Genomic DNA, 25,994 nt, shown 5'->3' on the forward strand with positions numbered 1-25,994 from the left:
AATTATTTTTAGAAAGCTTGAAATTATCTACAAGGATAGATGTGTTTACGCTACTTTAAACAATACAAAGTAAAAAAGAATATTTAGAAAGCTTAAAATATTTTAATTTTAGATAGTAAGATTCAAAGACAAAAATGTTGAATCAGACTTTCTGGTCATTGTTTTTTCTTATGAAAGCTATTTCCTTATTATTGTTATTCCCTATTATTTCCTTATTAGCTACAGATATAGATTAAATCCATAAATATAGGATAGGCATATGTCTCTTATGTTCTGTGTGTACCTTCAATGATCACTGGGAAAATTCTTTTGTTCTTAAATCAGAAGTGTTGCCTTGTTTTTTGATTAATCTTTGTTGTCATCAGCCTTGAAAGTGACAGGAATTGTGATTTTGGAATATATGCTGAGGCTTTATTAAACATTAAACTGCTTTAATTTATGAAGTTAGATTTATCTTAAATTCAAACTTCTAACTACGTAGTTCTTGCAAATCAATTTTTTGGTTCAGGGTTTCTTACCGTCGGCGCTACTGACATTTTGGACCAGATAATTCTGTGTGGTGGGGACATCCTGTGCATTGTGGGAAGTTGAACAGCATCCCGGGCCTCCATCCACCAGATGCCAGCACCAATACACCGTTCCCATCCTTCACGCAAGTGTGACAACAAAAATGTCACCAGATATTGCCAAATGTCCCCAGCAGGATGAGATCACCACCCACTGCACATCGCTAGGTGGGTTTGCTATTCATGGAATAAATACACAAGTTGTCCCTTTCTCCTGGTATATGCCTAGACAGTGCTGGGCGGTCATGGTCTTGATATGGGGAGAGCCTGGGGCGCCTGGGTGGCTCAGTCAGTTAAGCGGCTGCCTTCGGCTCAGGTCATGATCCCAGGGTCCTGGGATTGAGCCCCGCATCCGGCTCCCTGCTCAGCCGGGAGCCTGCTTGTCCTTCTTCCTCTGCCTCTCCCCCTGCTTGTGAACTCTCTCTTTCTCTGTCAAATAAATAAATAAATAAAATCTTTAAAAAAAATATGGGGAGAGCCTTTCCTGACACTCTGGGCTCGCCAAAATGTTCACGCACTCCACTAATTTTTCTTCACTTTGTGAACATTTTTGTAACTTGTACATGGCACAATTTCCAATTTATAGAGAAGGTGCAAAAACAGTACAAGGAACTCCCATATACCATTTACCCAGTTATTGATTGCTGACATTTTTCCCTCTTTGAATGTTTTCCTCTCCCATATATATATGTATATTCACACACACATGTGTAGGAACATACCAGCATATATACAAACACACACACACAATTATTTTTCCTGAAAGAATCAAGGGCAAATGTTGGATGGTATGTACTCTTTACTCTTAAATATTTTAAAGTATGTTTCCCAAGAACAAGAAAATTCTGTTATACAATCACAATATAATTATTAAAATAAGTCACTTTAAATTGGTACATAATCCATTTTCAAACTCCATCCACTGTCCTGCTGTCCTTTGGAGCTACACCTCATTTCCCAGAAGCTGGTCCAGTAGCTTAACTTGAGCCTGGCTGGTTCTTCAGACTCTCTTTGTCTTTTTGACCTTGACATTTTTAAAGAGTATAGACGAATTATTTTGTAGAATGTCTCTCGATTTGTGTTTGTCTGACATTTTCTTATGCTTGGATGCACCGTTTGCATTTTTTGGCAGGGACACTGCAGAAGTGACGTGATGTCCTTGGTGCAACAGGTCTCTGTGTCAATATGGAGGTTAGGTTCGATCACTTGGTTAGAGTGGTGTCTGCCAGATTTCTCCATTGTATATGTATTACTTTTCTCTTGGTCACAGATAAGATACTTTGAAACGACTGTCACTCTTACGCTCCTTGTCAAAATTTCATCCACTAGTTTTTGCATCCACTGAGGAGTCATACCTTCACCAATTATCACAATGGCAGCTGGAAAATGCAGATTTCCTCACCCCAGCACTTCTTCTACTGGACACTCGACTGTGAGGAAGAGCTGTACTTTACCTCCATTTATTTATTCATCCATTTACATCAGCACAGACTTATGGATTCTTATTTTAAGCAATGGGTTTAATCTGTTCCTATACTATTTTTTCTATGTCTCAACTGTCCTGGATTTGGCCAATGGAAGCCCTTCCAAGCTGACTCTGGGTTACATGGACACAATCTCCATTGTTTTCTAAACACTTCCTGACTTTCTGGTACAAAATTTGTTCTAAGCTTATCTTCCCTTGCCCCAGCCCTTTGTTCAGCCATTTCTCCAAAGAGAAATGGTTCCTTTCAGTGGGGAAAGTATTTGAAAACTCCTGTTTGGTTGCTTGGTGTGATGACTGTTAATTTAAAATATACCCAGGCAAATGTTTGGAGGTTATTGTAATATAAATCATCAGACAGAAATATAGGAGTCAGTGAAGGAGGGCATGGAGGTATTTTAGAAATTGGCTATCTCTCAAAATTGCTTGATGAATTGTCTAATGCAAATTCATCCAACTTCAGAGCTTCCTTTGCACGTGCACACAATCTGGAGAAGTTGGTTGTGCCCTGTTTCTTTCAAGAGTTGACTTGGAAATAGTTTGACCAGGGAGCTTCACCCCTGTGGTGCTTGGAAAGGCATCACATTGGACCCACCTTCTGTGCTGCTGAAAAGAGGAGCCCAGTGGAGGCATCAGAAAAGCCAAAATGCGGGGGCAGCCTTGCTTCTGCGGCCCTGCTTGGAGCTCCTTGAACTTGGCGCCGTGATTGACTTCTTTGGGGGCTCGGAGCATGGAGAGGAGAGGCCCAGCAGGAGCGTGCACCTCACTAATTGCATTACAATTGCATGAGATATTGCAAGGTTTACTATGAACTCTTGGCTTCAGAACACAGGCTGGTGAGCTCCGGGAGCACTTGGCAGCGGGTGAGGAAAAACGACAATCATTTGAAGAGTCAGCACAGTGGTGAAGCCAGAGTGTGCGCGCTTGGCCCAGCACTCTGACTTCTGGCTGAGGTGTGCGCTCAGCGAAAGAATCGCGCTGGTGAAAATGTTGGCGGGTTCCAGGAGGCATCTTCTTCTTCTTTTGTCTGTTTTTGATTGCAATAGTTTGGGAGTCTGGCAGACAGTTTGGTTTTGTTCTGAATGTATTGGCCAGGAGCCTAAGCCATTTCTTTCTTTCTAAGTGTTTTGAACTTGGACCAGTCACCTAGTTGATCAGGATAATTTATCAACACAGAACTATGATAAAAAATATTAAGTTTTCAAAGCTGGCGTTTGATCTGATTATTAGACCAACTATTTCAAATGGTGAAAGTGGTAGGTATATGGCCCCTTGGAATCCCCTCATGATGCCACTTCAGTTATTTCAGACTACACTTACATCGGCCCTTCTAATGGGCAGCCCTGGAGGCTTGTAAATAAAAGAGTTTAATTCGCTTTCACTAATGACCAAAAAACTTAGTCTAAACTGGAGAACTTTGCCTATTACATCTCTCTATAAATGCATACAGAGAAAGCCTCTTGGACACCCTGGGAGAAAAGGCTCTATGTCACCATGCACATGGCAACGTGTCAGCTCTTCCTACCAGCCAATGGAACATTTGCATGACCTTGGCCATGCTCCAAGGAAAAATCCAGAATGGCTGATATTTTTAGACCCAAATGAACTTCTCATTTCACTTGAACATTTACCTCATACCTTGAGAAACTATTTCAGTGCCAACAAATTTGCACAGTGACTGTGATAAATTTAATAATGGATCTAAGCTGGCTTAATGTTTTAAAAAAACATTAAGATATTTAAAAGCCAACATTACTCTGTCTTGTGAAAAAAATGAAGAAAGTTGTGTGGGTCCATAACATTCTCAGATTACTTTATGGATGGAAAAATATCTTAAGGTCTTGCCAATGAGCCAGATGTACTCTTGTTGGATTTATGTACATTTTGGGAAAGAGAATAAAAATTCTGATTATTTGAAAATGAGAAACAGCCATTAGATTGGTAAACTCTCAGATAAACATAATTTTTGTTGTTAATTTATTCTCTTATTTAAAATATTTAATCAGGGAAAAAAGTTAACAACCCACATATCTTCAGTGATGGCCTGGGGAAAAGACAGATAAAAATAGCAATACTCTGGGATCTAAAGTATATACTGTTAATCCAGATATTATATTCACATAAAAGTTTTTGATTACTCCAAGTTGATGTTAGCTTTTTAGCTATGTTACAACCAGCTTCAATCGAATTAATGACTTTTCTAAAGATCAATGCAGTAAGCAGTTATGTCTCAAAAGAGAAAAAATGTTAGCAAAATAATTGCCTAATGGCACTTTATGTCAATTATTTCATTTGTCTTTAATTACAAGGAGTCAAAACAAGTTGGCTGAGGTATAAAAATTCCCTTAGCTCCACAATTTTTAAATTGCCGTAAGAGTTTTTGTTGCTGGGTATATAGTTGGCCTTTTGAAATAATCAGAACTTATTTTACAAGCAAACTATTACCAAGAATGTCCTGTTGTTATTTCTTTGGGGAAACAACTTCACAGAACAATGACCAGCATGATTCTTTAACATGGTCATATGAGTAGAGTTGGGGTCAAGTTCTTATATGGCCAGTGGTCACAGGTGGGTTCTGCAGAGAGGTCTCAAGTTGACACCAAGTGGCAGAGCCAGGTTAGTGTGCTGGCATTTCTAGAAGGCAAAATGAGGCAGTTGGAAACTAGAGAAAGAAAAAGAGATGAAAATTCCTTAGGCACCTCTACTGAGCACAGAAAAAATGACCAAGGGCATTAGGATAATTTTTACCAGGGTGGAGGACCAAATGTTTTCCTTATTTATTAAAAGTGATCCATGATTGTGGTACCGAAGACTTCAGTAGGTCGTTCCTATTGGCTTTTCTTCTTTTTCTTCATGTTCTACTCTTATGTAAGAGGGAAATTTTCATGTCAGGATGAATAATGCAATCTGCTGTAACCAATACCCCTCACATGCCAGTGGTTTCATGTGATAAGATTCTTTCTTTCTCAAGTCACTTTCTGATGCATTTGGTTGGACTTCCAAACAGCTGTCCACCAAATGGTGACTCAGGGACCCAGGAGGCTTTGATCCTGTTGGTCCTTCAGATCCCAGCTGCCTTGGCATCAGCCATGGGCTGGTGGGGAAAGAGCTGGGGAAGAAGTTGGGTGGGAAAGATTGGGAAAAGAATGAGTGGGAAGACACACTGCGTTTTAACTGCTTTGGTCACCGATGCTCAGCTTTCTTTGACCTGAACTAGCTACCTGATTAGCCCAGTTGTAAAGGAAACTAGGAGTTTTAGAGGAACACGTGCCTAGTGGGGGATTATTCACAGTCTCTGCCATTATAGGCAACCAAAATTAATTATTTAGGACTTTATTAAATTATATGTTGTGGACTGACCACTTTGCTATTACTTAGACTTCTTTAGTAATAGATGAGAAGTAAACAAGCCACACATGAAAAGTGATCAAAATGGGATCGTGAATCTTCCTTAATCTGATAGAGTATCTACATAAAACTACTTAATGGTGATGTTCAAAGCCTTTCTCCTGAGATTGGGAACAAGACCAGAATGTCTGCCATAACCACTTGTATTTAACACTTTATCAGAAACCTTAATCAGTGTGATAAAGAAGGAACATTTAAGAAGCCTCAAAAACTGGAAAGGAAGAACTAAAACGGACATTATACGAAGATGATGTGTATGTGGAGAATGCAAAAGAATTTACTACTAATTTAGAATTAATAAGTGAATTTAGAGAGGTTCTATCAGAGTTCTGTCAATATACACAAATTAATTTTATTTTCAAATAGTAGCAACATACAATAGAATACGAAGTTAAAAATGCCTAAATCTTGTAAAAGTTTCGTGTGCTGGGCCACAAATTATCACAAATATAGTAGTTTAAGGCAACACACATTTATTATCTCACACTTTCTCTGAGTCAGAGTCTGGGTACGACTTAGCTGGATCATCAACTGCAATCAAGATGTCAGCCTGGACTGGAGTCTCAGCTTCAGGCCCACCTGGGCAAAGGTCCACTTTCAAGCCCACTCAACTTATTGACAGAATTAATTTCTTTGAGGCCTGTAGTGCTCATGGAAGCTTGCTTCTTCAAAGCCAGCAATGGAGTGAAAGACTCTAATGTTAGTGTACCAGCAAGGTGGGGACTTCCATAATGGAGACATCTGAAAAGTAGCACATCAGTGAGAGTGACATTCCAACACTTTGCCATGATCTACTGGTTAGAAGCAAGTCATGGGTCACACCCATACTCAAGGGGAGGGGATTATCCATGAGCTGAACCCAAGGAGGTGGGTATCATGACACCTGCTTTACTGTTTATTGGCCAGACCATTAAACTGCTTTAAAAGCACCAACTGCTTAGAAATAAGCATTAAAAAAGATGTGCAAGACCACTACACAGAAATTTAAAAGTACTTTTGAAAATGTAGAGAAGACTTAACTAATTAGAGGGATATATCATGTTTATGGATTAAAAGACTCAATGTCTTAAAGATGCCCATCTTCCCTACATTGATCTAGGGATCCAGTGAAATCACAAAGTTTCAGGAGTGTTTAACTTATTTTTTTTTAAATCAACAAATTGAACCTAAAATTTTATATTAAATGCAAAGGATTAAGAATAAGAAAAGTTAATTTTATTTTTATATACCAGAAAAAAATATTTCTATACTTCAGCAACAAAAACCAGAAAGTAAAATTTTAAAAGAATATATAACTTAATAGCATCAGGAAACATCAACTACCTAAGAGCAAGATGAAAGTTCTTGACCCTTTACCTTATACCATATGCACCATCAATTCCACATGAATTGTGGAAAGAAATGTTAAAGGTAAAACAGAGCTTTCAGAAGAAAAGGGAAAGGATATTTTTATGACTTTGGGGTAGATAAATATTCCTCAAATAAGACACAAAAATGTTAATAGTAAAGGAAAACAACTGGTAAATTGGACTACATTTAATTAAGACTACATTTAATTAATTTGTCTTAATCAAAGGCCTCATATCCAAAATATGTAAAGAATTCTCACAAATCAGTAAGAAGAGATTATCGATTAATTCAACAGTCCTGACCAGGTACCTTGCAAGACAGAATATCCAAATGGCTAATACACATATGGAAGGGGGCTCCTCTGCACTGGTCAACGGGGAAATGAAGAGTAAAACCATAAGGTGTTTATCATGTTATGATAAGGCAGCCATCAGGGAAATAAAGAGTAAAACCATGACACATCCATCAAAATGGCTAAAGTGAAAGATGTCAAGTGTTGAAGAGGATGTGGAGCAACAGGAGGGGGAGTAACTTTATACAGCCACTTTGGAAAGCTGATTGGCAGCATCTACTAAAATTGAAAACATACAAACACTATAACCTAGCAGTGGAACTTCTAGGCATATATCCAACAGAAATGTGTACAATAAATGTGTCCAATAAAAGATGCATACAAGGATTTCTCAGCAGCGTATGTGTAATAGCCCCAAACCAGAAACAACAAATATGCCCATCAGTAAAAACATATGAACTGCAAATATATGCAAACAACATGGGAGAACCTCACAGACATCTCAAGGAATGAAATCACCCCACACAAAAGAGAACCCATCAAATCATTCCAAGGAATTCAACAAACACATCATTTCTATACTATTTACCCTTCATTGAGGGAGGGAGATTTGTGTCTGGAAGGTCTGAATTGACCTCCTCTGGTAATAAGCCATCTGTAATCTGGATGTTGGCTACCTGAGTAGATTCACTGTGTGAAATTCCTTGAGCTATGTGCTTTGATTTGGATGCTTTTCTGTATGTATGCATCATTTTAATAATGCAATTTCTAGAAATAAGTGGTCAGGCACATAAAGAGTTTTGTAAACCAAAAAACTCTATATGAGTGTGTTACTGTTATCCTCCTGTGCTTTAAAAATCTCAGCATTGATGAATTTCATGTTTCATTGGAGACCCCATGCATTTTCTGTCTTTTCATAAGAGGGAGCCAATCCTGCATCCATTTAATGCATTGGCTAGCTCCAACTTGGGCGGCCTGTAGCCTCTAGCTGCCAAGTCCATGTAGTGGGGTGGTTTGGTTACCATGTCATTGCATGCACGCCTTCACTTGAAGCCCTAAGCACCCCTCCTTTAGTGACAGCTTATATTGAGATAAAATTCACATACCACAAAATTCCTCCTTTTAAAATGTCCAATTTATTGGGTTTTGTATATTTACAGAGTTGTACAACCATCACAACTACCTCCTTTTAGAACATTTTCATTGCCCCAGAAAGAAATCCGTTAGCAGTTACTCCCATTCTCTCCTCTGTCCAGGCTCTGGGAACCAATAACCTGCTCTCTGTCCCTATGCGTTTGCCTGTTCTGGACATTTCATATAGATGGAATCATACAACAGGTGGTCTTTGCCACTGGCTTCTTTCACTTAGTATCATGTTTTTAAGGTTCATCCATGTTGTAGTGTATATCTGTACATCATTTCTTTTTATGGCTTAATAATATTTCATTAGATAGATATGCCATATTTTCTTATCCATTTTTCAGCAGTGGACACTGGGTTTCCATTTTTTGGAGATTGTGAATAATGCAGTTCTAACATTCCATGTATAGGCTTTTGTGTGGACATGTGTTTTCAATTTTCTTGGGTCTGTGCCTAACAGTGGAATTGCTGGGTCATATGGTACTCCGTGTTTTATATTTTGAGGAGCTACCAAACTGTTTTCTAAACCGGCTGCATCATTTTATAGTCTAGCCAGCAAATTCTGAGGGTTACGATTTCTCCGTATCCTTTGTCTCTATATCATATGGATCCTCCGTATTCAGACTTGTTATTCTCTCTCGCTCTCTCTCTCTCTCTCTCTCTCTCTCTATATATATATATATATATATATATATTAGTCATTCTGGTCAATGTGAAGTGATATCTCATTGGGGGTTTTATTTGCATGTCCTTGAAAGCTAATAATGTTAAGAACATATTAATGTGCTTTTTCAACATTTGTATGTCTTCTTTGGAGAAATGTCTGTTCTGGGCCTTTGCCCATTTTGAAATTGGGTAGTTTTTTTATTGTTGCATTGTACAAGTTCTTTACATATTCTGAAAACAAATCCCTTATAAGATACACAGTTCGCAAATATTTTTTCCCATCCATGGGTTGTCTTTCTACCTTCTTGATGGTATCCATGGAAGCACAAAAATTTTTAATTTTTATGGAAGTCTAATTTACCTATTTTTTGTCTCCTGTGCTTTTAGTGTCCTGTATAAAAACACATAGCCTAATCCATGCTCACAAAGACTTTTTTTTATGATTTATTTATTTGAGAGGGAGAGAAAGAGAGAGGGATAGAGAGGGAGTGGGGGGAGGGGCGATGGGAGGGAATCCTCAAGCACACTCCCTTCTGAGTGCAGAGCCTGACCCAGGGCTTGATCTTACGATCCTAAGATCATGACCTGTGATCATGACCTGAGCTGAAATCAAGAGTCGGATGCGTATTGACTGTGGCACCTGGGCACTCTGACTTGTTTTCTTTTAAGAGTTTGATCACTTTAGCTCTTACATTTATGTCTGTGGTCTCTTTTGAGTCATTTTTAGTGCATGAGGGTGTATGTGGGGTTGGGGGGGGGGTCTGTGCTCATTCTTGTGTCTGTCACTGTCCACTTTCCCAACATTATCTGTGGAAATGGTTTTTCTTTCTCCATTGAATGATCTTTGCACTCTTGTTGAAAATCAACTGACCATAAACGTAAGGGTTTATTCTTGGCCTCTTTGTTCTGTTCTGTTGATCTATGCCTCTCCTTATGCCATATCACATTGTCCTGATTACTGTCCTAATTTTGTATTAAGTTTTGAAATAGGGAAGTGAATCCTCCAAGTTTGCTTCTTATTTTGAAGATTGTCTTGACTATTCTGGGTCCCTTGCTTTTCCATATGAATTTTAGGATCACCTGGTCTTCCAGAATCTTGACAGATTACATGGAATCTGTAGATCAGTTTAGGTAGTCCTGCCAGCTTGATGGTACTAAGTCTTCTAACCTATGGATGTGGGATGTCTTTCCATGTCTTTAGATCTTTTGAAAATTTCTTTCAACATTGTTTTGTAGGTTTCATTGTTTTGTATACGTCTTGTATTTCTTATCTCTAAACTTACCTCTAAGTGGTTCATTCTGTTTGGTACTATGGTAAATGAAAGTGTTTTCCTAATTTCATGTTTTATTATTCAGTGGTATGTAGCAATACAATTCATTTTTATTCTGTACCTTAAACCTTTTGCAGGCCTGGTCCAGGTTCTGAATTGATAGAAGGACTGATTTAGTTAATGGGTGAAACTAGCATGAGTCACTCTGTCCTTGTGGGCCTTGAAGGACACTATCACAGCCTGGTACCTTGCAGGACAGCCTTTAGTACATGCAAACCAGCTGAGCAGTGGCCTTCACTGGAGCATCTGTTAAATGGATTTGAAATTAGAGCCCTGCCCCTGCCCCCAAACAGGGGGTAGGATCAGGCACAAAGAGCAACCCATCCTGAGGGATAAGAGTTATAAAACCCAGCCATGTTTTTATGTGCCCAGCAGGAGCTAGTTGAAAAATCCTGTTTATCTTGTACGTTTTGTGATTCTGGGCCATTTAAAAAGACTCCGTAGTAGAGGAAGAAATGATTTGTCTATTTTATACTCAGAGCCTACAAAATTGCACCTATCATTCAGGTGCCCGTGAATAATCCAAAGTTATTTTGGGACACTCTTTTCTTCTTCTTATATTGTCTTTTAAAAAGTAGTTGTTTAATATATGCAAAAGACTGTGTGTAATGTATATCGTGCCTACAGAGCCTAATCATGCAATAAACCCAAAGCCTAATGCAAGAAGCACAACATGACCCCAAATCTGCCCTTCCTTATCTGTTTTTCCTCATCCCGTGCCCCCACTTCTCTCTCCAGAAGGTCCTTTCTCCTAAATGAGAAGGAAATGGAATTTTAAAGTATGGCTTGATTAGAAATGTATACATGTTTGACAGCATGCTATTCAGTTCTGTTTGGTTTTGGGTCCGTGAAAATGGTGTCTCTCTCCAGGTGGCCTTCTGGAGCTAGACTGTACTACTCCTGATCTGCTTTAAGAGTCATCCAATGTGGTTGTAAGTTGCTGCAGTCCAGCAGCATTGTGCGAATATGCATATATCATGTGAATATGCATCCGTTTATATCATCTTTTTCCAGGCCATGGGTGTCTGAGAGGTCATTTCCAGGGTTCCCATCTGGAGCAGGGCTGTGATTCACTAGTCTCATGGGGCACAGGCCTGAGCTTCTCTTGGCCGTGCGCAGGAGTGTGACTGCTCTGTTTCCTTCCCACCCATGTGCTTGTCTTTCCCCTGCCTTTGTGCTTATGCTTACCAGATGTCCTAGTGACCAGGCCTCAGTCTCCCCTCCTCAGGGGTATTTGGACAAGGTTTTGACCTTCTCAGGCCAGGATGAGAGTGCTGTGACATTTGTGCAGGGGTATTGGCACTTGGTTACTTTCTCTTGGCTCCACACATGACAGGCAGCCATGCTTCTGTGTGCCGTAATGGCCTTGCCCCAGCAGGTGCAGTGGGTGCTGTGGCCTGTGCCTTCTGCACTGTGTCCATTAGCAATACTTTCAAGGCAAGAAATTCACCGGAAAATGAGAGGAGTGGCAGGACAGCGTGGATGGGTAACCCTGGACATCCAGTGGAGGAGCCTGGGAGAATTCTGATGGTCATAATTGCTGAATCAACATTTTGGTACAGTGTAGAGAACTACCAGTGTCACTGAAGACATGGATATCATCATCATCATCAATAGCAGCAAACTTGAACATAGGCCTTACCAAAGGCTGTTACTGTTCTACATGCTTTTAGCATGTGGATTCTTGAATCTCACAACAGCACTGTGAGGCAGGTACTACCAGTATCTCTCTTTTCTCCAGAGGAAATGGAGTTTGAGAGGCAGTAAGCTGTCCAAGGCTGCACAGCATGCAAAGGGAGGGACCAGGACTCATTGGGTCCTGACTTATGATCCGTGCTCCTACTGTTGCCCCAGTATTACCTCTTGTGAGTTACTCACCAACCACGCATGCTTGTGAGCAGTCTTGGGGATGGACAAGCTGCAAATGAGTCTGAAACAGTTCCCTGTCTTCAAGAAACTTTAGAGTCTGTTGTCTGAAGTCTTAACTGACAACATGAGGCCCAGCTTCCGGTGATAAATGAGGCCTGCGGAATACAGAATTTGCTCACACAGGGGGGTGCCGGTCTCCTCCTGGGCTGGCTGGTTGGCCCCCTGGCTTTGCAGGAGTGCAGGGGTCTGGGCAGGTGAGCCCCAGCTCCTCCACCCCTGCATGTGTCTCATGGAGGAAGAGACCCTCAGCTCCTTGGACCCCCAGTCCTGGTGGTGGTGTTGGACTCTGTTGACAGGAGGTCTGTTTTCTTTGACTCCTCGAGGCTGGCTCAGGGGTCCAGCTCCTTTTAGGGTTCACAGTGAATGCATGGGCTTGAAGTCACATGGAGGTTTTCTGACCCATGTAAGTGGCTCTTCTTTCCACTGCAGGATGGAGATGGAGGTGGTGTCCCCGCCTCTGTTTTCAGAGCATTTTTCCTCCAAGGGAGCTAAATAGTACCCCAGGAGCCAATGGAAACAAAGGAATAAAAGACTCTCTCTCTCTCTCTCTGTCTCTCTCTCTCTCACACACACACACAGACACACAGACACAAGGGAAACAGAAGAAGTGGCGGTTCAAAAGTCGTCATCACTGCCCAAGGATAGTATTAAAATTTTAGAGAGGCACAGACTTCAGTACCTCATAATTACTGCACGTGGGCCCCATTAATGCTGAACCTGGCCCTCAAGGTGGAGATCTCAAGCAACCTAGTGAGGTCACATGCCCTTTTTTCCCCCACGTGCATCTTATATTTATTTGCAGTGCTTTTTACTACCCTGTTCTGCAACCCATCTTACAGAGAAGTTTCCACACAGTTTTGCAATAAATAAATACATAAAAGTGAATTTAAGAAATAAAATAAAAAAAAGAAGCTGACACTTTCATGTTCCTGGTCGAACACAGTGGTGAATGGTGGTTTATTCACGGGATGTCCCTAATCACAATTTTGAAAGTCACACCGACCAAGGAAACTCTCTTGTTCTTTAGTTCCCTGTGGGTAGGGATCCATGGCACAAGCATGCACAAAATGTTCTCCCATTTCAACTCCTTATAAAGGTGTCACACACAAACTCTTCCTGCCACGACTCATCTCACATAGGCAGCTAGTATCTGTAGATGTTTATGCAAGAGATACCCTAGTTTTTAACCCTACTCCAAACACTCCTAACACCTTCTGGTTATAAAAGTAGTAAGTTCTTTTATCATGTCTATTGGGCCCAGCTACTGAAATTTAATTTTAATTTTTTTCCAGTGCCTTAACTTCCAGGTGTTTGACTCTCCATTTAAAAACACCCATTAGCATAGCAGAGGGGACCCTGTTTTATTACCAGAAGCCGCGGCCGAGACCATGCCGGCTGCCTGTCCAGGTCATGCCCACATAAGTATTCCATGCTGTCTCCCCTGAGTTCACACCAAATTACTTTTCTCTGCCCACTAAGCTTTTAGCAACTGTCTATGGCCTCCTGATTTTTAATGCAGCTAGTTCAAACCATCATAATCTTTGGAAGTCATTTGTAATATATTTATAGGAAACCATCATTCCATAGCGTTCTGAATTCCTGCTTAGGGTACAATGGCAAAAGTCATTAAACATTAGCAGTAATAGTATTTTCACTGTAATAAAGTGTTAATTACTTCCACATGTTAATAGAGTGGGGGAGGGAGTTTTCGCTATTGTTACTCTGCCTAAAATAATTTCCATGTGATAATTTTCCAGGATATCAAAAACTGAATAATTATGCACTAATTAAGAAAGTAGGGCCTGCTCTAGGAGTTAAGACTGCATTAATTTTAATGTTTTTACAGTCCTTTTATTGGGGAAAAGGCTGTAAATTGGGAACTGACGCACTGTTCCTCTTTAAGTAGGCCTGCCTTTGCAATCGGCTTCCTATATACGGCAACCCAAGGTCAACGCAAGTTTGCAAAATCCCTCTGCTCTTCATACGAAATGTATTGGCGGTGAAGCGTGCATCGATCACTCTGACAAGCATTTAACTCTCCAAGAGCACACGCTCTCACTTCTTAAATTATTAATTGCATTAAATATATTTTCATATTGTGGACGGTTTGCTACAAACTGTTCCCTGGTAGGGAGGTAGTGTCCCCCACAGTAGAGACCGCCCACCTTCTGTGGCTACAGAGGACTCCCTGGTAGGTTGGCAAAGCCCACGAAAGAACGTGTCCGTCAGCTCAGGGTTGGCCAAAGGAAGTAAACTTGGTGATCGTGGCATTCTTTTTGTGGTGGTTTTCCAAGCTGCTTTGTTATTTTGTCTGTTTCTCGTCCTTGGCTGGCTTACTCCATGGAGGCCAGCTTCCCGGTGAAGAAGTATGTGTCTTCCCCATGGACCTCCATGGGAACATTCGCTCAAAGTTGCAACAGAAGCTGCTTCTGCCTCATTGACATTGAGTCAAGAGGGTGGCAAAGAAGGACCAGACATTCCACAGGGGACGTTCTGAAAGAAAGCAGGATTCAGGCCATCAGATGAGTCTCGTAGGGGCCCTAATATGTCTTCTGCTGCAGTCATTTCCTTACCAAGTAACTATGCTCTGCTCGCCACTGCAGCAGGAAGAAATCCAGACCTCTCTTTGCATCTGGGGCGGATCAAGCAGTGGTAGTGACACGTCATTGCAGAAATAAGTTGTGGAAAGCTGACTGTCCTGGGCACATGCAGCTTTGATTGTCATACCAGAGTGACCCACCAAGTCAGAGTTGGAGACAAGGCCAGTGTAGGGAGTGAAGAGAGCACAGGGTCCTGAGGGCATGTGGGCATGGAGGAGCACATTGGAGAGAGGGCTGGGTTCAGTGACCATGAGCCTCAGACAAGTCAAGCCACAGTTTGTCTAAGACATATCACCTGCCTTCCCAAGGGACTATGATTTGTGTGTTTGAAAGCATCTTTGTTTTCAGGCTGCCATTGGACCAATGAAGTCCAAGAAGATAACAATGACAGAGTGTAGGTTGATTCTCCTCTTTTACCAGTAACTTGGAAAATAAACATGTTGAAATGCACTTCCTCTGCTTGTCCTCTGTGGATTTTGTGATGTGGACATCGTTGAAATATGGCTTTATCTCTGAAATCCTAGAATGCGGAGTCTCTACGAAGATTGAGATGATTTTGGGGCAAGAGGCCTTTGACATGGAAACTTGTTGGGTGTGGGGTGTGTGAGAGTTTGCCGTGATGTCACGGAAACTGTGGACAAGCTTGAAGCCAGGGAAGTCCTTTCCCTGGGCAGGATGAAGCAGGTCTTTCCCTAGCAATGGATCATGGTGGTGATTCACTCACGGGTACTGACATTCTTCTGAATATTTTTCTCTAATGTGGCATGAATTTTGGCCCTGGGATCATATAATTGACCCAAGCAGACTTTCTTCTTGTTCTCCTCCTCCTCCTCCTCCTCCTCCTCCTCCTTCTTCTTCTTTAATGTAGGATCTATGTCCAGCGTGGAGCCCAACACAGGGCTTGAACTCATGACCCTGAGATCAAGACCTGAGCTGACATCAAGAGTCAGATACTTAATCGACTGAGCCACCCAGGTGCTGCTGTCATCATCTCCTTCTCCTTCTTCTTCTTCTTCCTCTTCTTCATTTTTCTTCTCCTCCTTTTTTTCCTCCTCTTCCTTCTCTTCCCCCTCCCCTCTTCTTCTTCTTCCTCCTCTTTTCTGAGAATGGACTATACATTTCTTACTTTCAAGGGACATAGTAGAACTCCTGGATGCATTCATTATGGCATTGGCCCTTTCAGAAAATCTGGATCCCATAGTAGGAGCCAACTTGGTCTGTGGATGACCTCCTGTGGTCAGGTTATTTTAGTGGGACGTTTGCTTAGGACACCTGTTCACAGGGCAGGAATCAGTTCCTGCTCATGAAATGGCAAATAGAATCTTTTGTTTCAAGGATCCACATCACAAGTTTACATCAAAACCTCCAGCAGTATCAGCTTGGTCTGTACACATGGTATCTTTAGCAGCCTTGACACAGGGCCTTGGGGCCCTTCAGTCCAGAGGGTAGACATTCATTCATTTGAAAAATAGTACAGAATGCTTTCTTTACACCAGGTGCTGGCCTTGGTGCTGGGGCTACAGTAGTAAACACAGTAAAGAGCATGGGGCTGTGGGAGGGAAGAGAGTGAGCTACCTAGGTATCTGATGAAAGATTATAGCAGCAGGACCAGGGGCCCCAAGGAGGAAGCCCACTGAGATGAGCAAAGAGGGGCAGGTAGAGAATGAAGTCAAGAGGTAATGGCATCGCCTGGTTGCGTAAGGCCTTTGGACATGGGCCAGCACTTTGGGCTTCCTCACGGTGAGGTGAGCACAAGTGGGGTCAGCACAGTGACATGTCCTGACATGGTTGAGACCAGATTGTGGAGGGCTAAGGGTGGCGGTGGCCAGACCACTTCACTAACCAAGGTGAGATGAAGGTGGTTTGCACTGAGGTGGTGAGCATGGAGTGTAGAAAGAGATCAAATGAGGAGTCTTTTTGGAAAATCAAGCCAACTGGGTTTGTGTTTGTGGATTGGTCATCGAGCATGAGGGGAAGACAGGGAAAAGGGCAGCCCGTGGCTGGTGGCTACCAGGGTAGAGTTGCCACTTGTAGAGATGAAAAAGGTGCTGGAAGGTCTGGCTGGGGGAAGGAATGTGAAGATGATTGTGGGGATGTGAAGTTTAAAACACTAATAGACAAATAAGTGGAGATGTCTGAGAAGCTGTTGGTAATCGAATCTACGGTTCATGGGACAGGGCTGGGTTGGAGGTGGTTGCGTCTGCTGTCCTGAGTGCTCACACAGGAGGCAGCCTCCCTCCCCCATTTATCACCAATTTTGAGAACTTTTTCAAATTCTGTGGTCATCTGAGCATCTTGTCCTGGGATGTCTGAAAATGAATATCTGAGTATGAAATAAAACATTTCCTCTATAATTTGAATTTAGGTTTAGATTAAGGTAAAAATAGAAAATTTGATGAACCAGGAAACTATACTTATCTGCCAAATGACTGGATTACAGAGCTCTTCCTGTACATATACAATTCATATTTACACACTTTCGACATCTGGTTAATGATAGCCTCTCCAGCTCCTGCAATTGCTTCCCTTGCCGATTGCCTATGGTGCTTGTTACCTGGAGTGTTCATTTTGATGCTTATAAACTGCCTTCTAGATAATAAGTTCTTGGAAGGCAGGGATCAAGTGACATGAACTACTATTGTATTGTTTCCAGTGTCTGGCCCCATGCCAGACAAACAGTGTGGGATACATGGTTGGTTGGTTGGTTGGGTAGATGAATGAGTAAATGAATATAGTAATAAAAGTATAGATGAAGACTCTGTCTTTCCTCACAGGAGATAGCTGTGTGCTTTTTCTGATGCTTAACAAAGAAACCCACTCATAATCCAGGGCTTGTTTTGTTTGTTTGTTTTAGAGTCAATGGAAAGAAAATAGAATATGAATATATTCAAGACAGGATGTGGTTTGGGGGTTGATAGTCTGGGCTCTGAATTGACAACTAACCTGAAAGATCTGTTATTGGTTTAAATGCCTGCATTTAGATTCTGAGAAAGAAAGTAAAGAAGAGGGAGGAGGAAGGAGGGTGTGTAAGGGAGGAAGAGGTATGAACATTTTGAAATCATATAATAAAGAGCAAAGAGTGATGACTAATAATGACAGGTCAGATACCCCACCTTGACCTGTGCTCACTAGTGAGAGTGTTAGTTTTGTAAATGGACCTCTGATGCCCAGAACTGGTTCAGGAATGGCCCTTGGTTTGTGACATATTTTGTGTATGTGTGTGTTAATAACAAGGAACACCCACAAACTCACCAGTGACTGGAAACCTGGAACTCTAGCCAAGTGGCCATGGCTTAACTCCTGTCTACCTCTCCCATCCTTAGCATGGCTGGTCTGGGTTCCCCTGTGGTCCAGGCATATTTACTAAAACTGTCCCTTTGACTCTCCAAGGGCTCAGTTTCGATGATAATACACTGAAGAGCTTCCCCACTTCTTGCTTCCTCTCTCCTGATGCACCATTATCTTGAATTACGTGTTTATCCTTCCCTTCCTTTTTAAACAATAATTTATTTCAGGAACGGGTTTTCTATTGCATCTTGGATGATTAAATTTGCATTTTTCCAAGGTGGTAGGGCAAGAGCATTCAAGGAAGGGAAGCGTAAGGAAATGGTTCTGTGCTCCAGTAACAAGTGGGTGTGTTGCTGGAAGTGAAAATCTGCAGGTCATAGTCCACTCGATGTGCCATTTCATAGAGTGCATTTTCATATTATGTACTGAAGTGATAACTGGTAATAGCTCCAAAAGAAGAGCTATCAAAACGGAGCTGGAGACAGATGATCTGTGCTCTGCTACTTCCTCCAGGAGCAGCGCACCATTCTCTCTTCATATCACCCCCTGGTGACATGAATTGCTCAGCAATGGAAGTCGGCACTACCCAGAGGAAAGATGAATTGGGCTTCGGGTGGTGGCAGAGGTTATGGGGGACTTGGAGGCATGGAAGTGAATATTGAATCACCGAGGAGGGGGCAGGTAGAAACAGGGTCATGCGGATCACCAAGGGAATCCAAAAAGACAGAAGGTGGAGCAGGAGTGGTTTCTGAGTGGGAAGGATTAAGTGGGAGCTTGGCAGGCTGCCCAGGTGCCTCCCCTGTTGGGGAGGGAGGGCGTGGCTGCTGGAAGGGATTTCATCTCTCTTGCTCAAACTCCAGATTGGCCTCTGCATTTTGTCTGTGTGTCATCAACACTGAGCAGACTGAGTGACTGATTTTTAGCTGAGGAGGATTCTTTCTGAAATTTGAAATGTTTAGCATAAGTTTCTGTGAGCAGCATTTTCCGGAATTCTCTGATGTCCTTACTAAGCATCCTTTGTTGCGTATCACACTGGTGTGGAGAGAAATGTCAATGCCAGCACACTGTTGCAATGTCCCAGTGAATTTTTACTGAGTGCTGCTAAATGCTAAGCTCTGGGGTACAAGAGCTGGCAAGACCCAACATGCCTCTGATGCCTCCAGGCTGGTGGTGAAGGTGGGTTACTAGACGGACAAGGAAACATGACTGCTGGTGGTGCAGCCATGGTGTCACTAGGATGCCGTGGGCACACTCATTCTGTCTGGGGAGAGACAGAAAAGGAGTCCCAGGAGGAGAGGTGTTGGCAGATGGGGATTCCATTGCTGTTGGAATAGGAGAGTTTGGTTCATGGTGAAAGGGACTGATCTCTGCCCTGCTACAGATTTTGTGGGAGTGATTTTAATGCCTCAATTTCATCATCCTTTAAATAAAACATATGTGCTATGCCACGTTCAAGGTTGCTTTTAGGTCTAACATTCTCTGTGTCTTTAAAGCCATGAGTTCACTGCCTCCCAACCTCATGACCTAGAGATTTCCTAACAACTGAGGGAGTGTATATAATGTGCATGCACACATTTGGGGAGTTTGCCTAGACTGCATCCAAACCTGAAAACAGATGGGATCCTAGGTTTGCTGGAAAATATGGGCCACGCCTTCCTTGGGAGAAAGCAATGAAGCTGGGGATTCAGTGGAGGCTGCAGACACTGTCTCTGCTTCCAGAAATGGTCAGTGACTTTGATTCACTGCACAAAGCAGTCAACCTGGCTGAGAGCCAGTCAGGGTCCTCAGGCTGCTGCAAACTTGAAGATGCCAGCAGGGCACGGCACTGAGGACGCCTTGGACCCATGCCCATCCTGGTTAGTGAGAACCAGCTGGGAGCACCTGAGGCCCCCACTGGCAGGGTTCGTGAATGCCTTTTTAAGAAAAGGCAAGCTGCCAACCACAATGAAATATGCAATTGTCCATCTGTTGCTCAAATTAAAAAATTTTTTTTCCTTCCATTGCCAAAAATTTCTCTAACTACTGTCCAGTGGTCTAACCTTGCATTTTGAGGGGGAGGGGATTAACTAGGTTATTATTTTGAGGAGAGTAATTGGATTTTGGACAAGGACTTTCACTGGTATGAAGGAGCCAGAGGTAGGTTTCTAGATGGATGCCACGAAAGATACCATCATCATTTGTTTGTTTGCTTATTTATTTATTTTTACCATCATGTTTTTAAAACAACTTGAGAACTTTATAAATCACCAGCTGTTTCTCCTGAAAAAATAAACTGGAATCCTAAGAGATCATTTTCCTCCTTTATTCCAGACAAATTCCTATTGTCTCCATAGACTTCTGGAGAAGCTGGGGCCAATGTTTGCCTCAGTAACTCATTTTTATTAATAAGAACACACACACACACACTTCCTTTATTTATGAGAATTTTCTCTTTCCCACACTAAAACAAGATTCAGACATCATATTCTTAAAACTTCAAGAAACTCAAATCTTATTTTCTGTCTTGTTTTTACCTCCCCTATTTTTTTTTTTGTTGAGTCAATATTTTCCTTCTTTTTATAAGTGAATCTTTATGAATATTGGCTAATCTTGAGCACTGCAGAAGGAAGTCAGATATGTCAAGCAGAGGACCAAATCTCTGGTCATAAATGATACCTGGAAAGACATGAGTGGTTAAGAGCAAAGGGGAGGAGAGCAAGCTTCTGGGAGTCGTTCCAGGCTTCCTGAAATGTCTGACGCACCACGGAGGGAGGGTGTGGTTTGCAGGGCACATTTCCAAGGAGAGTCTTCAAGGACAGGATGAACTCAAGACTCAGTAGTAGGGGCTATAGTAGAGAATTCGCTTCCCTCCTGAACTGGCTCCCCATTGTTATCAGCAGCAGGTGCAAGCTGGAGGGTGATGTCATAGGCTCCAGGAATGTGCTTTGAAGGAGCTCTTAGCAGGGGAAGGAAGTCCTGAAGGAAAGCTGTGGGGACACAGTTCCAGGGACGCAGAGGGGCAGCTGAATCTTGAAGACTGACAGCTACTTATACCCTTGCTTTCCCCCCAGCTGGCTCAGAGTCTCAATCCATCAATATCATTGTCTTTGCTCTTATTCTTCTATTTCCTCTTGTTCTTGTTTTCTTATGTCCTTTATATCTAAGTTCAAATTTCTCCCATATTAACATTTTCTCTCTCATTAGGCCACTCTCCAGTGGGTAGCACCTTCCTCATTTTCTCGTCCTTCACAAGTGAACTTTTTGGAAATTTATGTTTTTATTCACTGTCCTACTGCTTCACTCCACTTTCAGTCCCAAATTCACCACAATTTACTGGGTTTAAATTATTAAAACTAAAATTGCCAATCTTAGGGGCACTCAAGATATTTCCTCCAACTTCTGCCAAGAATTTAACACACTTTAACATTTCTTGATTTTTTTTCCCCAAATGACACAGCTACAATATTCTTCAACATAAAGGTAACACATGCTTATTTCAAAAAAATTGAAAATTCTGAAACAATGAAAAAAAGAATATAATTCCAACTACATGAAATAACAATAGTTATCTCTTATATATATTTCTTCCTTTCAGAATGTTCTTTTTTCAGGTGGACATATACAGATTATATGTAGATTATATGTCTGTACATTATGTCTACATATAAGTGTTTGTATGTATATAAATACATATGTCAATGTGTGTATATATATACACATTTATTTTACACTCTAGATTATGTTGTAATATATTATATATGCTATGTATTGTTATGTTATATATTATATAATAATACATATTATATATAAAACATATAATAGTTATGTATTATATAATAATATAATATATTTATATATTACAATAAATATAATACATAGAAATATAATGATATTTATTATATATCATCTATTGTTTATATATATATAGGCAGAGAGAGAATATGATATATAATTTTATGCTTTATAAGTTACATTTGGCATTTGATAGGCAAAACAAACTGGGAAGTATTTGGTTTCTTTCTGTTCTCTAAGTTAGTTTGTGTGAAATTGTTATCATTTCTTTCCTAGGTGTTTGGGAGAATTAATAAAGTTGTCTGGGTCTTGAGTTATTTTCGTGGGAAGGTTTTTAATGAAGAATTCAATTTTAGTTACTGTTATAGGACTATTCTGATTTTCTGTTTCTTCTTGTGTCAGCTTGGTAGGCTATATTTTTAAGAGGATTCTGTCCAATCTATCTGTCTTTTCAAATTACTACCAGAAAGATGTCCACAATGCTTTCTAATTATGTTAGTAATTTCTGTAGGGGCGCCTGGGTGGCTCAGTCGTTAAGCGTCTGCCTTCGGCTCAGGTCATGATCCCAGGGTCCTGGGATCGAGCCCCGCATCGGGCTCCCTGCTCCTCAGGAAGCCTGCTTCTCCATCCCCCACTCCCCCTGCTTGTGTTCCTGCTCTCGCTGTCTCTCTCTCTGTCAAATAAATAAATAAAATCTTTAAAAAAGAAAAAGTAATGTCTGTAGAATCTGTGGTGATGGCCCCTCCTGCATTCCTAATATTAGGTTAGGTACTTCGCATTTTCATTCTTTGTCTCTCTTGTTGATCAGCATTTCTAAGGGCTTATAATTTTTGTTTTTCTCAAAATTCCAAATAAATTCTATTTATTGCATGTTTGCTTTACGTTTCATTGAATTCTGCTATCAGCTCATTATTTTCTTTCTTCCACTTTCCTTGGACTAAGTTTGCTGGTTTTTTTTTCTTGAGATGAATGTTTAGGATTTAATTTTTAGCCTTTCTTCCTTTTTTTTTTCTGATACACAAATTTAGATAATAAATTTTCCTCTAACCACTGCTTTAGCTACATCTCGATATATTTTAATATGCTTTATTATTTATTTTTTGTTATGTTCAGTTCAAAATAATTTTTAATTTATATTGTTAATTAGATATTCATTAGCATAGAGCTTTATTTGTAAGCATTTGGAAATTTTTTTAGGTATCTTTTTATCATGATTTTCTAACTTACATACACTATGATCAGAGAACATATCTGAATGATTTTAATCCTTTGAAATCCATTGAGATTTGCTCAGTGACCTGGTACATGGTCTATTTTGATAAATGTTCCATCTTCACTTGGAAAGAAATTTTATTCTGACACAGTTGGGTACAATGTTCTGTATATGCCAGTTAGAACAAGTCTGTTATTTATGTCATTCGAATCTTCTACATCTTGACTGGTTTTGCTCATGTTATCAATTACTTAAGAGGTGTGTTAAAATCTCCCCTGTGATTATAGACTTGTCTATTTCTCCTTTTAGTTCTGTCAATTTTTGACGCATAGATTTTGAAGGTAAATTACTAGGCGCATGCACACTTACTCTCACTATTTCTTTCTGATGAACTGATCATTTAAAATTGTGATACATCCCTCTTTAAGTCTGGTAATACTGGGGAGAAAAATAAAAGGGTTTCCCTGTTTCAAAATGTACTTATTATTATATCAATATATGCACATGAGCTTTCTTTTGGTTAGAGTTTGTATAACATGATTTTCTATCCTTTTATGCTTCCTGTGTTCTAATATTTAGGACGTATCTCTTGAAGTAACATAATATCAGGTTCTTTTTGTTTTTATCCGGACTGACACTTATTCTTTTAATTAGGAAACTTTATCCACTTACATTTCATATAAATTGTTCATATATTAAATGATATAAATGTTATAAATCTACCATCTGGAAATTTTTAATTCATCTTTTAAAAATTTCCACCCTTACTGGTATACTTAGGAAGAACTCCTTGCCCTATGTATACTTCATCATACTGATATTTTCTTCAAAATTTTCGTTTTTTGAAACCCTTTTTTTCTTTGCCTTTCTAACTACTCAGGTATCTGAATGTGCCATAAGCTTTCAAACGATTTTTTCCTAAGATTCTACTCACGTTCTACTGACTCTTCCTTGTGAATTTGTCTTTATACAGCTGACCCTGGATATTGGTCATTTCTCAAGATCCTTCCTTGGACCTCTTTTCTTATTTCTCTCTAAGTTATCCCTGGGTAATCTTATATATTCCCCTAAATCTGCTCTCCCATTAACACCTTTTATATTGATATAAGCTCTAGAATTTTGGATTTCTTTATCAGTACATCCCTGAGGCAATCAAAAGTCTTTATGACCAAAAGTTAACTCATAAGTTCTCCTTCCACCCTTCCTAACTTCCTTTGAGACCTCTGTTGTTGGTAAATGACTTCACTTGCAACCCAGATACCTGAGCCAGAAACCTCATCCAAAGCTCTGTCTCTTCCCTATTCCAAACAGTTTCTTGGCCAAACTGCTAACTGGCCTCCTTACTGGTCTAATTGCTTACATTTCATCTCTTCTAGTCATGTTTCCCTATGGCTGATGTTAGGTTTCTGCTGAATCAGTGTTTTCCTTTCCCCAAAGGTGAAGTGGTACCTCACTCACATGGCTTATAAGCCCTTTCCTGATGCAGCCCTTGCATCTCCTCACTGCTCCCTGTGTGGTCCTCACGCTGCATCCTGTTGGTATCAAATAAGCTGTGTGCTCTCCCAACCTTCTCCTTTCACACAACATCCACCCTGCCTGGAATGCTCGTCTCCTCATCCATGAGTTCTTGTGTTTTTGTTTTTTTTTCCCCAGTCTCAACTCAAGCTTTGCCTCTTTCCTAAAATTTCTTTTGATCTCAGCAAACTGTGTGGATGTCTTTTTTCATGTGCTCCCCACACATCTTATATGTTCCTCTGTTATGGCATAGACAAATTGCTATTAAAAAAAAAAAAATGCTGTCTGTCTTTTTCACTAGATCCCAAGTCCCGAGCTCTGTTTTCTCAGTGTGTTCATGTTCTCAATATACAGGCATATATTGAATACTTGATACTCCTTTGAATATTGAAAGAATGAAAAATATGTTAAAAAATGTTATTACTGGAGTTATTGCACTCTTTTATTGACAGTAGACTCAGAAATATTTTTGGTAACACATTGAAGACAGGTATTTCTGTGTTTTCATTTAACTTTCATAATTTCAATGAATATTTTATTGCACACTCATTATATACTATGGTTTTTCCCATTGACTAACAGTGTATCCTGGTGTTTTTTGAGGGCTCCCCCCCATGTTATGCTAATAGTCTCTATTTCATAGATGAGAAATATGAAACAAATAATCGGTAAACTGTTCAACCAAAGTCCTCAGCCAGGAAGTAGTATATTTAAAAACAGATCACAAGCTATTTAAGCTTACTCTTATAACTTTTTCCTTTAAATGATTCTGGTTAGATGTCTTAATACTTATAATGGTTAATTAAAATCATAGTGAATTGCAGATTTCTTTCAGCTTGGTTTACTGTTGATAACAGTTTCATGTTAACAGTAATCATGGTGGTTATTTAATGAGCGTCTGTCTCTTTTTCATAGATATTAATCTGTACATCTATACCTGTTATCTCATTTAATGCTTCCAGCCTTTGAAGAACAGATATTTTTCATCCCGATTTTGCCAGTGAGGTTACTGAAACTCTAAGAGTTTAGGTAAGTGGCTCAAGGCTGCCTACACTGGGCCTGGCAGAGCAAGAGGTCACCTCTAGATCTGCTGTGCCCCAAAGCCATGAGCTTTCCTTGGGTGGCCTTCTCCTATTCAGCCCTTCCATCCTGCGGGCACAGAGTCTTGCCAATCATGTGCACAGCAGTGGCCATCACACTTCCTTATGTTAAGTAGATGCTCCTGCCGATCCAAGGCAACGTGTAATGGCAATGCCTGTGTGTGTTTGGTTTTGATGGTGTCTGAGCAAGGAGAGCGAGGAGAAGTCCCACCTTGTTCTGACGGACAATCTCCCCGGGGCAGTGGACATCAGTGTTTGTTCTGCTATCTCTCTGGCTGGCTTGGAATCTGCCAGCAATAAGGTGTTATGGTTTTGACTCCAAGTTTTACCTGGATGAACAAC

The sequence above is a fragment of the Eumetopias jubatus genome, unplaced genomic scaffold, assembly GCF_037043125.1.
Source record: "Eumetopias jubatus isolate StellerSeaLion01/CBP00866 unplaced genomic scaffold, mEumJub1_p1.0 scaffold_17, whole genome shotgun sequence".
Taxonomy (NCBI): domain Eukaryota; kingdom Metazoa; phylum Chordata; class Mammalia; order Carnivora; family Otariidae; genus Eumetopias; species Eumetopias jubatus.